The sequence below is a fragment of the Tyto alba genome, unplaced genomic scaffold (genome assembly GCF_018691265.1).
Source record: "Tyto alba isolate M040663 unplaced genomic scaffold, T.alba_DEE_v4.0 Super-Scaffold_28, whole genome shotgun sequence".
Classification (NCBI taxonomy): Eukaryota; Metazoa; Chordata; class Aves; order Strigiformes; family Tytonidae; genus Tyto; species Tyto alba.
In genome coordinates, this window is record NW_024881302.1 from 354,473 (window position 1) to 368,145 (window position 13,673).

At 48.1% G+C, this 13,673-nt stretch overlaps 1 long non-coding RNA gene across 4 annotated transcripts in view; it reads left to right on the forward strand.

Annotated features, from left to right (window-relative positions):
* Positions 1 to 13,673, forward strand: part of LOC116960363 — a 161,407-nt gene that overhangs the window by 47,690 nt on the left and 100,044 nt on the right. The gene's annotated exons all lie outside the window — the stretch shown is intronic.

The window sequence follows — 13,673 nt, forward strand, 5'->3', positions numbered from 1 at the left end:
TAGAAGAAGCAGCAATGCTATGTAGCCTTAGTGCCTTGGTTCAGAATATCCTGGGCATAGTGGAGTCAGGAAAGACTCTTCCTCCTTCTTTTTTTAGGAACACGGAGGGATTATCTCCAAGCCAAACATTCCTGAAATGCATTTTAATTGCTAAAGGGCCAGTTCTGTTTGGGACAAGTCCCTGAGCAGTGACCTCCTGGGCACTGGGCCGTGATGAGCTCTGCCAGAACCCAGGCTCTACCCAGCATCTTTGTCAGGGCCTCAGTGGCAATATCCTACAGTTCCATGGCTGGGGGAGGCTTTAGTGGCCACACCGGCTAGCCACCTGCCTTTACATCTAGCCGGAAGGATGCAAAGCATGTATCACCCTTGGCACTGGACCATCCTGCCTTGATGTGTCTGGCAAAGCACTTGGGCTGCCCTTGGCATTGCATTCCAACACTAGGTGATGAAACTCAGAAGGGAGTGCACCACATGTACATGCAGCAAGTGCAAGATGTGGCATTTATGCAAAGATGTGTCAATGTCATGCCGGTGTGCTTGCCTGTGGCCACAGTCATCTTTGCCTTATTGTTGATAGAGATTAATTAGTACTGTATACCATATATGTGGTGGGCGACCCCCTACTTCTTTGTTAAGGGAACATAGCTAACTGTCCTGGGTCAGCTGCTTGTGCACACCCTGGGACTCATTCTGGCCATGACAGCCTAGTGAACAGAGGTCCACAACAGTGGAGCTGGGCATGTGTCCCTCTCCTGGTCTCCTTCAGATTCACAGAGAACCTTGTGGAGAGCAGATGCAGCCAGCCTCCTCGTTGATGCTGGGAGTGTCTTATACCTGCAATACTATCCCCTGCTAGTAAGAATGCAGTTAATAAATGTAGGGCTTGAAAGTGTCAGTCAGGACCAAAATAGTAATGAAATGACATCATAAATACAGCAGCAAAGCTGATGTAGCTCCCTGTTAAGCAACTCAGCTGTATATCCCATTTCGGAGCTCTGAGGAGGCACCACAGATTCCCTCCCCCATCCCGTTCAAAGGATCCCTGTCTGCTTTCAAAGCCTGTATTTTCTTTCCAGAATATCAAGACTTTGGTTCCTTTGGACCTGACTGCAAATCCAGGAGGCCTTTGTGTGTATTTCACAGGGCTCTGTCCCTGCAAACAGACTCCTTTGGTTTTCAAGCTAGTCAGGCCCAGGACCTGCTCTCTGTTCTCTCCCTTTATATCTGTATCACTGTTCTATTACAGCAAGGTGCTGCAGAGAAGAGATGAAAAGAAGCTTGGAAGTCTGTTTCTATGAAAGTGTGAATTTATTTTTAAATCTCTTGAATTATTTACTTTGTCTGCCTTTTTCTAATGACAGGTGAATACATTGATGACTTGTTCTCTTCCCCAAGGTAGCACTTGGCATGAAGGGAATTAATTACATGTAGAGTAAATGCAGCTGATGTTAATTTTCAAGTCAAGTTTCAGCTTTGTTGAAATTTCAGGAAGAAAGTAGTGTTTTATAAATTAAACTCTGCTTTGTGTGCTTTCTTTTTAAAGACGTCTTGGCATTTGGAAAGGCAGCAGGAACAGAAAACAAACATAATAGATGAGGGAAGCTTGTCTTTAAGGACGTACTCTGTCAGCTATCAGTAGACAGCTGTGAGAGATCAGTGTGGCAGACCATCAGCTGTATGTGGAGAGTGTAATAGACTCCAGCAGCATACCAACACCTTTGGCAGGAATTGGTTTCAGTGACAAATTGCTGGTCTGTAGCATGAGCTGTTGCTTTGAACTGACAGGGTGATTAAACTAGTTGCTCCTTTCTGTGAGAGAGCGCATGCCCTGTGCACTACTAGGAAAACCTCGTTCTACTTCAAAGCAGTTTAGATACTGATACCATCAGAGTTTAACTGAAAAGTATCCTGCCTTGCCATGTCTCCACTGCCTGTGCAAGTGCACTACCAGCAGGACAGGTGAGGCTGTGGTTCCTGGGAAAATCAAACTTCTGTCAGCAGACATTGACAAACTGGTTCCCTTTGTTGTTCCATTGGAGGCTGCAGTTAGCTTTTCAGTTCCTCCCTACAAAGGTTGGAATGACCACATTCTTGTGGTATGAGAAGTCTCAGGAGCACAACCCCAGAGGTGGATAGGTGCAGTGGGCTGGAGCAGTGGTGCTGGGTCTGGCTGGAGTGAGTGCAGGAAAGGCCATGCTGCTCCCCAGCAGACACGCTGGGCATGAGAGTGGTGACTCTGGCAGCTGCTCGCCAGCCCTCAGTAACTTGGTCCTGCAGGCAGCTAACATGGAAAGGGTTGTAATTAATTTAACTCTCCATCCATCAAGCCCGGTTTCCGTCCCTGGAATGACAACTCATATGTAATGCCCTGGAAGAGAGCAGTTCCCTTCAGCCTCCAGTGCTGCTTACAGGCAGCGGTGCCCTGTGCAGCTTAGCAGAGAGCAGATCTGTTTTAAATGTGGTCTTCTGATTTTTATGCGCTGTAGTATTTACTGTCCAAGTTCTTATGTCCCAGATTTTCAGCTGTTGTGTTTAAATCTGATGGAGATGACCCTGGGAACAGAGGGAGAATCTCTGATGGGGTGAAACTGCTTTGGCTGTCCACTGCCAGTGAAGCCCTCAGAGCTGAGCTGGGTGAGTTGCGGTATAATCCATGTCTCATCTGCATCATTCCATCGTCTTCTAGCAAGCAGACTATAGTTTAGTGTGTCTGAGTGAATTTATTGCTCTGGGTCTTGTTCTGAGGAGCAATGACCACTGGATGCCCCATTATCTTTTAGCTCATGGGTGTATGAAATAAACAGTCATATCATGTTTCCTGTAGCTTATGGTCCATATCTGATAGTGGGATGTAAAATGAGTTTATGATTTAGAAGTAGAAAAGGTTAACTCTAAATAATAATAAAAAGTTAAAATGCAGAATAGAAGTGTTGCTTTAGTTTTTATGGGTTCTACACAATTTTGGCTCCTTCCCCGAAGGATTTAGTATAACTCAATGAGAAAATTGCATTCAAATTCTGTGGGCTGCTCTGCTGTAACTGAACTGAAATTAGGGGAGATATACAAAGTAGTTTTATAGAAACCATTTGGATGGCTGCCTGCTGGGGCAAGCACTTGATGCCTGGGCTGTACTGTTTCTTGAATAGGATAGAGATGGGATAACAGCAGGCTTGTGGTAAGAAGGGAGGACACCGCTGTGTGCTCTTGAGGCTGTAATGCAACTGATGGTCCTGGGGGACCTGAGTGCACAGTGGCCTCTGCTTGCTGTTCCTGCCCCTGGGATGTTTGCTGAGAGCTACTGGGAGGCAGCAGCTCATCAGATGGCTTCTTGCTCAGAGTGGAGTTCTTGTTTTAAATGTGTTGTTGGCTTGTTGATGGCGACTTTACCTTCCTAGGGCTGCTCAGTACCCACTACCATGGTCTGAGGCCTCCCAAAAGGAAGGAGTACCAGTGAGAGACTTTGCCATCCAGCCCAGACCCATGGTCATTGTTTCTGTCCCCCTACTTAGCCTTGCTTGGGGTGTTTTCTGAGCTCCAAAACTTCCTGGAGCAGTCCCATGAGCACAAGCACAACCAAGTTGTGGCTTTGCCTGTCCCACTACTGTTCAGAGCACCATAGACGGATCCTCCTGTACATAGGCAAGGTACTCTGCCTCATTCTCCTGTGAATGCTAGACATCACACAGCTGGAAAAAGGATTCCTGAAACTTGGGACAGTCTTAGCTCCTGGTTCTTGGGAACAGAGGGGCTAAAATCACAAAGTAACTGTCAGTTTCTGCCCATGAAGGGCCCTTGGGAAGGGCATCCCACTGAGAAGGACCACTAGGATTCAGCTCTCTTCGCACAAGTGGTGCTTCACAGGGTGTGCTGTAGAGCTCAGTGCTCTGCAAGGTTTCCTTGATGCCCATAGCAGGAGCACTTGGGGGTGTGAGTGCGCAAAGGACTTGGGTTGTACTCAGCGCTGACATTCCAGACATGACTAAGCCATTTTGATGAAAGAGATGGAATCTGACAGCTTTACTATTCAATTGTTTCTTATAGATTTCAAATAAAAATAAATTGGCTTCTTTTAAAAGAACAAACTGTGGAAAAGCTTTTGTAAGCAGAAGTGAATGGTCTCTGAAGCATGGCAGACAGCTCTGTATCCACAGCCAGTAACAAGCTCTTCAAGGCCCAGTAGAGAGGGGGCTGGACTGAAAAACAAATGCCTCTTCTCAGCTCTAGCTTTGCCTTCAGGGTCTTGGGGAAAGAAATGCACATGAGGAAAGAGAGGAGGTTTTAGAGTGAGGATCCCTCAGGACACAGACTCATTCCCAACGGCATTGCAGACAACACACTGCTGGCACTGGTAAGCTCCTGCCAATGCCTCCTGGCCCCAGCGGCAGGGTGCTTCTTGCAGAAACAGCAATGAAAGCCTGTGTGAGGCTGGCACAGTCTCAGCTGTTTCTGTTGCAGTGGGTGCAGGAGGCCAAACGGTATCAAGTGTAGCTGCTGCCCAAACATTCTGGGAGACATGATTCCTGCCCTGTGGGGTTGGCAGGCTGAGGGTGAGACGGCAAGGAACAGGCAAGGAAGCAGTGGCCTTGGCTGCATGAGAGAGCTGAACTCCTTGGCCCTTGCAAAGTTGCGTTCTTTGTTACTGCGGTGCCTCCCTCTCGAGGGCAGGCATAGGGCTGTGTGAGCTGACTGTCTCTGGAGGGGCTCTCTGTCCGTGCTGGCATTCCCAGGGCTGCCCGTGGCAGACTTGCTTGTTCCAGGATGCTGGACTTGATGGCAGAGTGGGTCTGTTTGGATGCTTCCTGGACACCCATCCCCTTTGTGATGCTGCTTTCCACAGAGGCCACTGGAAGGCATCTGAGGAGCAGCACATCCACAGGTGCTGTGATGTGTTCACCTTGTGTTTAGAAGGAACTTCTGGCTAAGGTGGTTTATCTGCTGCTTTTATAAGTCACGGGCCTGTAATTGTCCTGCAGGCAGCATCCTGCTGACATCTCCTCTGCAGACTGCCAAGCCCAGTGTAGTGATGGGGCATGCTGTGCTCAAGTTGGAGCTAGCAGTGGGTGCTGGGGACCGGCAGGGTGACTGCCAGGCCCCTGGGTGCAGTCTGCCTGCAAGGCAGGGGTTTGGAGCACATCCCCAGAAGCTGCTTGCTGGCAGACCATCCCAGAGGAATTAACCTTGGTGCAGACAGAAGAAGAGCCTGGAGAGCAATTGCCCTGACATGAAACAGGCTGACAGAAAGTGCGGGGGCTGCATCTGGAGCAGTGATGATAAGGACGGTGTCTGTCAGGATGGGGCTCAGGGGACTGGATGATGTCTGTGCCCCCAGGGTGGAAGAAGAGAGCTCGGTGGGGCCAGGCAGCCCCCACTGCCTCTTGCACACATCTCTTGGCAATACTTGTGGTGTAAACAGCAGGTTCCATCCCCTCAGGGTGCTGTTGACAAGAAGAGCTCTGTGCCCTGGGCTGAGAGGTCACCCTGGCCCTTCAGCACCAAGCTGGACTTCCCTGGCATGAGCGTGGGTCAGGACTGCAGAGCCTGTGGGAGCTAAGGTCTTGCATCCTCCTGCTTTCCTTAGCACCTTCGTTCAAGTGACAGGCTAGAGTCTGGTAGTTCTCCTCAGGCTCATTGCACCTTTTAGCTTTGCTCCTAAAGATTGGTTTGTGCTGGGCTGTCTGTTTTATCAGCTGAAGTTTGCTAATGAAGATATAAGCATTCTGGATTCTTTGGAGGACTTTGTTTGCAAAGACCCTGGAATACATGGGCAAATGGCTGTAAGGAAAATGCCTTGCACTGTTCAAGATAAAGAACATCACAAAGCCTTGGAGACATCACTTCATTCAGGAATTAAATTGCAAGAATCATCTGGTGTCAAATAAGTTTCATTTAATAGGTCACTCACTTAAATAAAGTTTCTGTAGAAATCAATATCACTTTCTCCTGCAATTGACAGCTCAAGACATTGAAAATGGCATTTTTCACATAAGGTTTATTTAATTTTAGGGGGAAGAATCCCTCCCACACCTTGTTCTTGGACTAGGCAGTGCTCTTACAAGGTTAGCAGTCTGCCAAGGTGGAAATCTGCTCTGTCCTTTCCCATGGGGATAATGTGAGGTCATTTTAATGCAGGCTTGCCAGTCTCACATACGGTCAGGATGCTGTTGTCACAGGGCTGTATTGGACATGTGTCCACAGCTCACTGAAGGAAACAGGGACAAGTCATTGGGTTCTCTCTTACAGATGAGTTTGGCAGGGCAAAATGCCTCATTATATATCTTAGTGGAACTGGGCTTTCTGTAGAGGCAGATATCTGTGGGCTGCGAAGACTGTAGATTTCAACAGGGATGCTTCTGTCTCCAGACTTGATGGATCTTGCAATTTCAACCTCCCTTAAGGAAATGGGACATCCTTGCTCTGTGTTTTTTATTTCAGTCTGATAGTATCCCATGGGGAAGGGAGGAGACTCTGGCAGCTTTCTGCACCATCTCCCAGGAAAACTGTGTGCAGGAAATGAGCTGTTATTATTCCTACTATAGTGAAATAATTGTTTCTGAACATTTGCTTTTTCCTCTACTTGCTTTTAAGTCTTAAGGAATTTCTGAGGTTGACACGCCATCTCCAGTCACATTTGTCTTGTTGTGTGGCATGAGTGATGCAATTACAGCTGACATTGTCACAGCATTTTACACAAATGGCTTCAATTGCAGGCAAGCAGATGACCCCTGAAATGAGCAGCAGGAGACATCAATGCTTTAAACTTCCTCCACAGGAAGGAGTTGCTGGCTCTCAGGGTAGCATGTAGCCAGTGTCAAGTTTTTAAAGCAAATGCTTTTCTGCTAGTTGCATGCAAGAAGCGGTGTTATTACTCTACTCTTGCACAGCCTGCATGTGGACTTTCCCTGTCAGCATTATTGGCCAAGAGACACCACCTGCAACCAGTGAGAGTAACTGCATTGTCGGATATCAGTGTCTGAGATGACTGAGGAGTGTATGAAGTGCTTTGCCTCCTCTCTGCCTCTCAGTAGAGGTGCCAGCAGCCACCGTGAGGTGCAGAGGGTGAGGGATCCGGGATGGGCCCAGCAGTCAAAGCCAGGCTCTGGAGAGGTTCATGTCCTTGCAGAAAAGGAAAGCTCTCACTCACTGAGTATTTACTGTGGCAGTGTGGCAGGCTGTCAGGGCGTTTGCAAACACTTTTCTATGAAGAGGGATGGCAGCACCTCAGGTGGGGTGCTGTACAGGGAGAGGAAATGCCTCCGATGCGAGTTAAGCAGCAGGAAGAGCAGTGGAGGCATTGGGGACACCTGCGCTTGCCCATGGCAAAGGTACCTGGGATACTCACCAGGCCCAAAACGTAAAACTGGAGTGGAAATTTTGTCTCCTTGGAGCATACAGCTCCTGCTTTCCTGATGGCTCCTTGCTGTGGATGGGAGAGGCCAGTTGGTCTGTGAGAGGGACAGAAGTGGCCATGGACTCCAGCGGCAGGCTGGCTGTGCTCAGCCTCATTGCTCTGAGGGTGTGAGAAGGCACTTTTAGGACATGGTCGGAGCAATTTCTAGCAGCTAACTCAGATCTGGTGGCAGTTCACCACGCCCTGACTGCCTGACAGAATTAGATGCTATGTAAAACCACCCAAGCTTTTAATGACCTCTTTCAGACACAAACTGACCATCTAACTTTGCACGATTCACCGAGATTCCATTTTACTAAAGGAAATAAAAATAATAGTTTAAACCATTTCAAATATAGCTGTAAATCCCTAACAACATTAACCTTTTCCAAAGCATTAAATTGATCCCTGGTGGATTCTCAAAATTGCTATTAGGAGGAAGCATAAGATACTCTCTCCTGAACTTCATGTTCCCAAAGTAAATAACCAGCCATGCTGAATGTGGGGCTTATTAGCTTTCTGACTGGTGCTTGCCTGTCTCCTCACCCTATTCTGAGTCATCAAACATTAGCACTTGCTGCATTGTGGAGGCACAAGTTCACACACAGAATCACAGATGTGAGGAGGGGGACTAAGGTGATGCCTGGGTTCAACGACGGAACAGCAGCTGCCGCCGAGAGCGTGGGAACAGAGAACTGTCTGGCTGGTACAGCCGTGCATCTTGCTTTGAAGAGATCTGAAGCTCTGATGTTCAATTGTCAGAAAGACTTGGCTGGAGACAGCAGTACTGGGAAAGGTTTAATTAAGATTCTGGGTCTAATTCATTCATTATACAAGACCAGATTCAGTATTTCATTTTGGAGCACTGGCTGAGGGGAGGGAATGAGGACCACTGACCTCGCTGGGTCCATAGAGGATTGCCCCTGAAGGGGTAAAGTGGCCTAAAGGAAACACCTTTTTGATGATGATACCACAGTCCTGCCCAGGCAGGAAAAAACAGATCAGTGTCTTTTTACTAAGAATATACTCCTGGTGTGGCACATGCATTGGGGGCAGTTTCACAAGATGAATACTACCCGTGAGAAAGAAGAAAAGAAGAATGTAAACAAACGTGAATAAACACTGGGATTGTTTAAGGTACTTTAGCAGATACCCCAAATATTATTAATCTTACAATCATGAAGAAGGCATCTTCGATTAGAAAGCCTCTTGATCAAGGGTTTATGAAAGTAGCAATTAAAACATAAAAAGATACAAATATGTATCTCATTGGGAAAATGAGAAACTCAGTAAACAAAACCTATTTGGCCATTCATCTCAGAGAAGGCACAGGTATCAGTGAAGAATCTTTGGGTTAGGGCCAGGGTTGAACATACCCTGGAACAAATTAAATATTAGCCACAATTATGTTGAGAACTGGATTCTGATCAGCAGTCACTGTGTAGGAAAGGCTGAAATATTCCTAATCTGTATTTGGAAATAAATGAGTGATCCACTTGCATCCTGCAGTAAAGACGGAATTAATTTATTCTACTGGAGACTAAAGGAGGATGATAAACTGGGACTGTTAAATGTTTAAATTTGGAGGATAGTATGAAGAGTTCTTTGAAGCATTAATGTTGTTTTAGAACAAAGTGCGGAGCATGAGAGAAATTTGAGAGTCCAGTAACAGTGACTGTTATCAGCATATTGGGAAGGTAAAGTAGGAGGCCAGGAGCTGTGGGCTGGTGAGGCTGAGAGTGTTCCCAGGAAAATACGTAGAAAAAGAAGTTGCTTCCTCACAGATTGTGTGTTTAAGAACTCCTTCTTCCTTGCACGTTTGGGCTGCATCTAAAGTGAATGCTGCACTTAGTCTCGCTGGAGCTGAAGAAATCCTCTCTGGGTGGCAGCTCAAGGCTGTGGGGTGCAAGCAGGGAGCGGGAGGCGGGTGCTGGCAGGAGGGTTGGCAGCAGCAGTGGGGCAGGTGTGGGGCAGGCGCTGTGGAGCAGTATTTCCTAAACATTGCCCACCATGGGGCAAGAGAGCAGGAGTGGAACTGGCTAAGGAGAGGTACAGGAATACGTACCAGCAGGGACTGGTCTGAGATTAGGAAAGGAGGGTAGGTGAGCCGGGCCTGGGAACCAGAGCAGTGGGTGGGAGAGGTTTGCAGACAGCCTTGCTGTAACCCTCTGGAGCCTGCAGCAGGGGATTTTTGTACTCTTGGGAAGAGGAGGAAGTAAGGGCCCCGGGTCTGAGGAGTGATAAACCTTTGAGATGCCTTTCTCTTTCTTGTTGAAAGAATCTGTACTCAGTAGGCAGCATGCTGGGATGGGAATTTTGCCTGCGTAGCCCAGCCATGCTGGTGGAGATAAGAGCTGTCATAGCTCATCCCTGCCTGGTTCTGCCGTGAAGGTGCTTGCTGTTCCTGCTAGCAGTAGTCCCTAGAGAAGATGCAGGTGCCAGCAGCTAATGGTGTCATAGCAAACCGCATCTCCTCTGATAGAGCTCAGCCCTGCCTCTGCTTTGCCGTGTCCCTGTGGAGCCTGGCTCTGTTAGGCTCTAGGAGATGGAGCTCCTTTTACCTGCCCTGCTGCCGTGCCACCTGAAGCGCTTGTCCCACTGTCCGTTCATAGCATGCTGGGAGAGCAGCTGCAGTTGTGTATCCAAGAAGGGCAGATTACTTCTAGGCTGCTTGAAGTACCATTAAAAGACTTCTAGTTCTAAGAAAGGACAAGTTCACATTCTATCTAACATCCTTAATGCTTGTAACTTCTATGAGCAGTAATATTGATTCCTAGGGCTGTGCTGACTATAACACAAATGGACAGCAACTGGTAGGAGGAATTTCCTAACTCTTCTCTATTGGGTTCCCTGAAGATGCCGAGTGATTTGTACGTTCCCAGCAGCTGTAATCTGGTGATGACAAGGGCCTGTAACCCGCATGCTATCAGATACATCCTGGCTGCAATTTCCGTGGCAGAAGCTGTGCAGGGAAGCAGCGCTGTATGATCAGTGCTCTCTAGTTTTCCTCTGTTGTAGCCCGCAGGCTTTTGTGGCATTGCTTGTTCTCTAATGCAGGGACAGACCCTGGGTGTTTCCTGCCTCCCCGCGTGGTTCCGTGCAGAGACAGGCGGGAGGCGGGTGCCTGTGCGGAGCAGCGCGGGGAGATGTGCAGGGTCAGCTCAGCTTGCAAGGGCCCCGTCCCCGTGTGCTGTGCCTGACGCCCCGCGTGCGGCACTGCTGAGCGTGGGGTGACTTTCAGCAGTGAGAGGCAGGCTGGAGGGGTGGGGGGTCGCTCCACCATGAGCAAACAGGGATGGGACTCTGCCTCCGGGTATGCCATTCTGCCCTGAATGGCAGGTACCATGTTCACAACTTTTTAACTAGCTCCCCACACTGTTTTTAGACTAAACAGCCAGCAATTATCAAGTTTGTTACTACATTCATCCCAGGCACTTCACATTGAATTACTAGTACGCTAAATATCTGATTACCTTTAAAGCTAACTAGCTTACAGTAGATTCAGCACAACAAAAGTCTTCTCAGCTCTGAGGTGACAATCAAAATTGGTGCCATCTGTTTTTTATTGGTAAGGTGTAGAAAGCTCCTTTGTGCTCAGAGAAGATATCACAATTGGAAAGCTATGATACATAGCTAAAATAAGACTTCATGTTTCCCATCTTTTCACAGCTACAGAGCTTTGAATAGTGCAAAGTCGATTTTTATTTGAACATATTTGTGAGATTAGCCAAAACCATGGGCCTGAGCTGCAGTTTGCACTTCTGATAAACAAGGATAAACATGACTAGTACTAGCTGAGAAAGGAGATCTGGCAGTAAACAGAGCGTTATTGAAGAATGTTATTTTCAGAGGTGCAGCTGCTTGACTCTGACAAATTAAAAAGGGAAGCATCTTCAAGGCACAATGTGAAGAAAATACTCCAGGAGAGGTTTTTTCAGGAGTCAGAGGTAATAGTCCTGTGGAGTCAGTCTTCTGGTGCTCTGCAGAGTATTGTGATGCTAGATGTTAGTGTTCAGAGCACCAAAGTAGGCATTTGTATGCATTGTGCAAGGACCGGTATGTTATTTAACCATGCTTTTCTCTAAGAGTCTGTATTCTCTAATTCTCTGTCATTAACGACGTGTCTTAGAAGGGTTTCTTCCAAACAAGGAGAGAGTTCACCCTTCAGTGCTTCTGCTAGGAGAGAGGCTAGATAGACCATCTCCCTGTGCCTCTTCCAGGCTGACATCAGTCCCTCTCACTCCTTGTTTTTATCTGTCTGTTTTAATAATGGGGAAAAGGCAAGCACAGGAAAGCTCCTACCAAGATCCATGCTCTTGGTCCCTGTAGCACACCGAGCAAACATCTCCTGTGTCTCACTTTCCCGAGCAGCTGCACTGCCTTGCATGGGGGTGTCACCTGAGATCTCCCTCCGGTTCTGCAGCAGCAGCAGGTTGGGAACCTGCGTCTGCCCCGTTCTCACACCGGCAACCTGCACCTCGGGAGGTGCATTCCCTTTGCACCACAGCTGTTGGTTAGCACTGTTAGACCACAGAGGGAGGGAAGGAGTTCATACTTCTGTGTTAAGTGTGTGCATGCCATTCCAAGAATTGCCTGAAAAAAAGTGGAAATAACATTTACAGTTGGCCAGGAGAACAGCCTCCTAACTTGACTTGATGTTTATGATTTCCCATGAACTTCCTGAAGCGGCATCTTTTCCCGCTGTGTCCAAGTTCACTGTGGTCCATCCATTCACAGCTCTATGCTGTGTCCTACCCGAGGCACTACCCCAGGTCCATGAACATGCTGGATGCTTGGGTGCTCCAAGCATGGTGTAAGCTCTCTGTGCCTCCTTTCCTGCAGCCCAGCAGTGGGAAGTGTGAATCCCTGCCCGATGCTCTGCTTGGAGCTGCTCAAGACAGGGTGGTGACTCAGCAGAGCTGCTGCCCCATGGGAAGAGGGGGACATGGGAGGGCAGGCCCCCAAAGACAGCATCTGCCCTTGTGGGCTATAGGAAATGCCTGCCTGGAGCCCCAAATAGATTTTTAGGTGTTCAACTACACTCCATGTTTAGTGCCTGCCTGTCTTCCTTTTCTAGGACTGTCATTTAACCTGGCTTCTCTAAATCAGAGTGTGCAGATACTTCAGAATAGGCAGATTCAGGCAAGTCCTCCCTTTGACTACACTGATAGTCAAGATTGTATTAAAGAAGCAGCTACAGCTCTGTAGCAAATACCTACAGGGAGACAGTGTCGGCATTGCAACACTGGCTTTCAAAGCATTCAGAAAAGCGTTTGGAGGTCTGTACACCAGAGGGACCTGTCCTGAAAGGCACGGGGCAGTCCAGACTGTCTGGGTTGATAAAGCAGATTCCCGAGGGAGCTGGGACAGCCTGATCTGAAGCAAATCTAGGACAAGAATTCCGGAGACATCTGCCACATTCAGACAAGAGACCAAACACTCTGCTGCTGACAGTGGTTGAACAGTGTTAGGGCTGGAGGGGAAGGTGGGAAGGAGGTAACCACCTGAGCAAGGGCAGGGAGGGCACTGTGTGCTACAGCACCAGCTCAACCCACAGCGCAGATCAAGCACATCCAGACTTCCCAGCTGCCAGCACAGGCCACTCCACTGGGACTTCGCAGGACCACTCAGGGGGACTGCAGGAAAAATGTGGCAGGGTCAGCTAATGGTTGGAGCGGGTGACTGCAAATCAAGGACTTTGTCTCCTGCTGTCACACACATGTAGTGGACACATCACTGTTACTTATCGGAAAGGAGTATTCATGCTTTGTAATGCAAACGTATTCTGTCATGGAGATGATCTGTAATGTATCAGAGGGGAACATATCTGGAGAGGTGTGACAGAGGTACAATACTCCTGCTATCTCACACCTTTCCTTAAAAAAGTGAGTTTCAGATATTTACAGTCAACCAAAAGGTGGAGATGAACTTTTTGTAAATGGTAACACTTAAGATTCCTGCTGTTTTGAAGCTGGAGGCTGAGCAGATGCTGCATGCTACAGCCGTTGCCCTCCTGAGATTGTGGGTTTTAATTCACCTCTTTTTATGTCATCTGTTGCCTGTGTGCTGGTGTGACACTAAAATGTGCTCAGGTCCCAAGGTGCCTGTGGACCAAATGAATTCCTGCTCAACCTCTTGCTGCTTGTGTCCCACTTGTCCTTTTTCAGTGTGTTGGGCAGCACCACCTGCGGCCAGGTGGAGCCCCTCTATGGACCAGTGCCTTTTCTTGAGAGAACCAGACCTTCCAAACCAGTTCTACAAAACTGTCAGCTGAGGTGAGGTC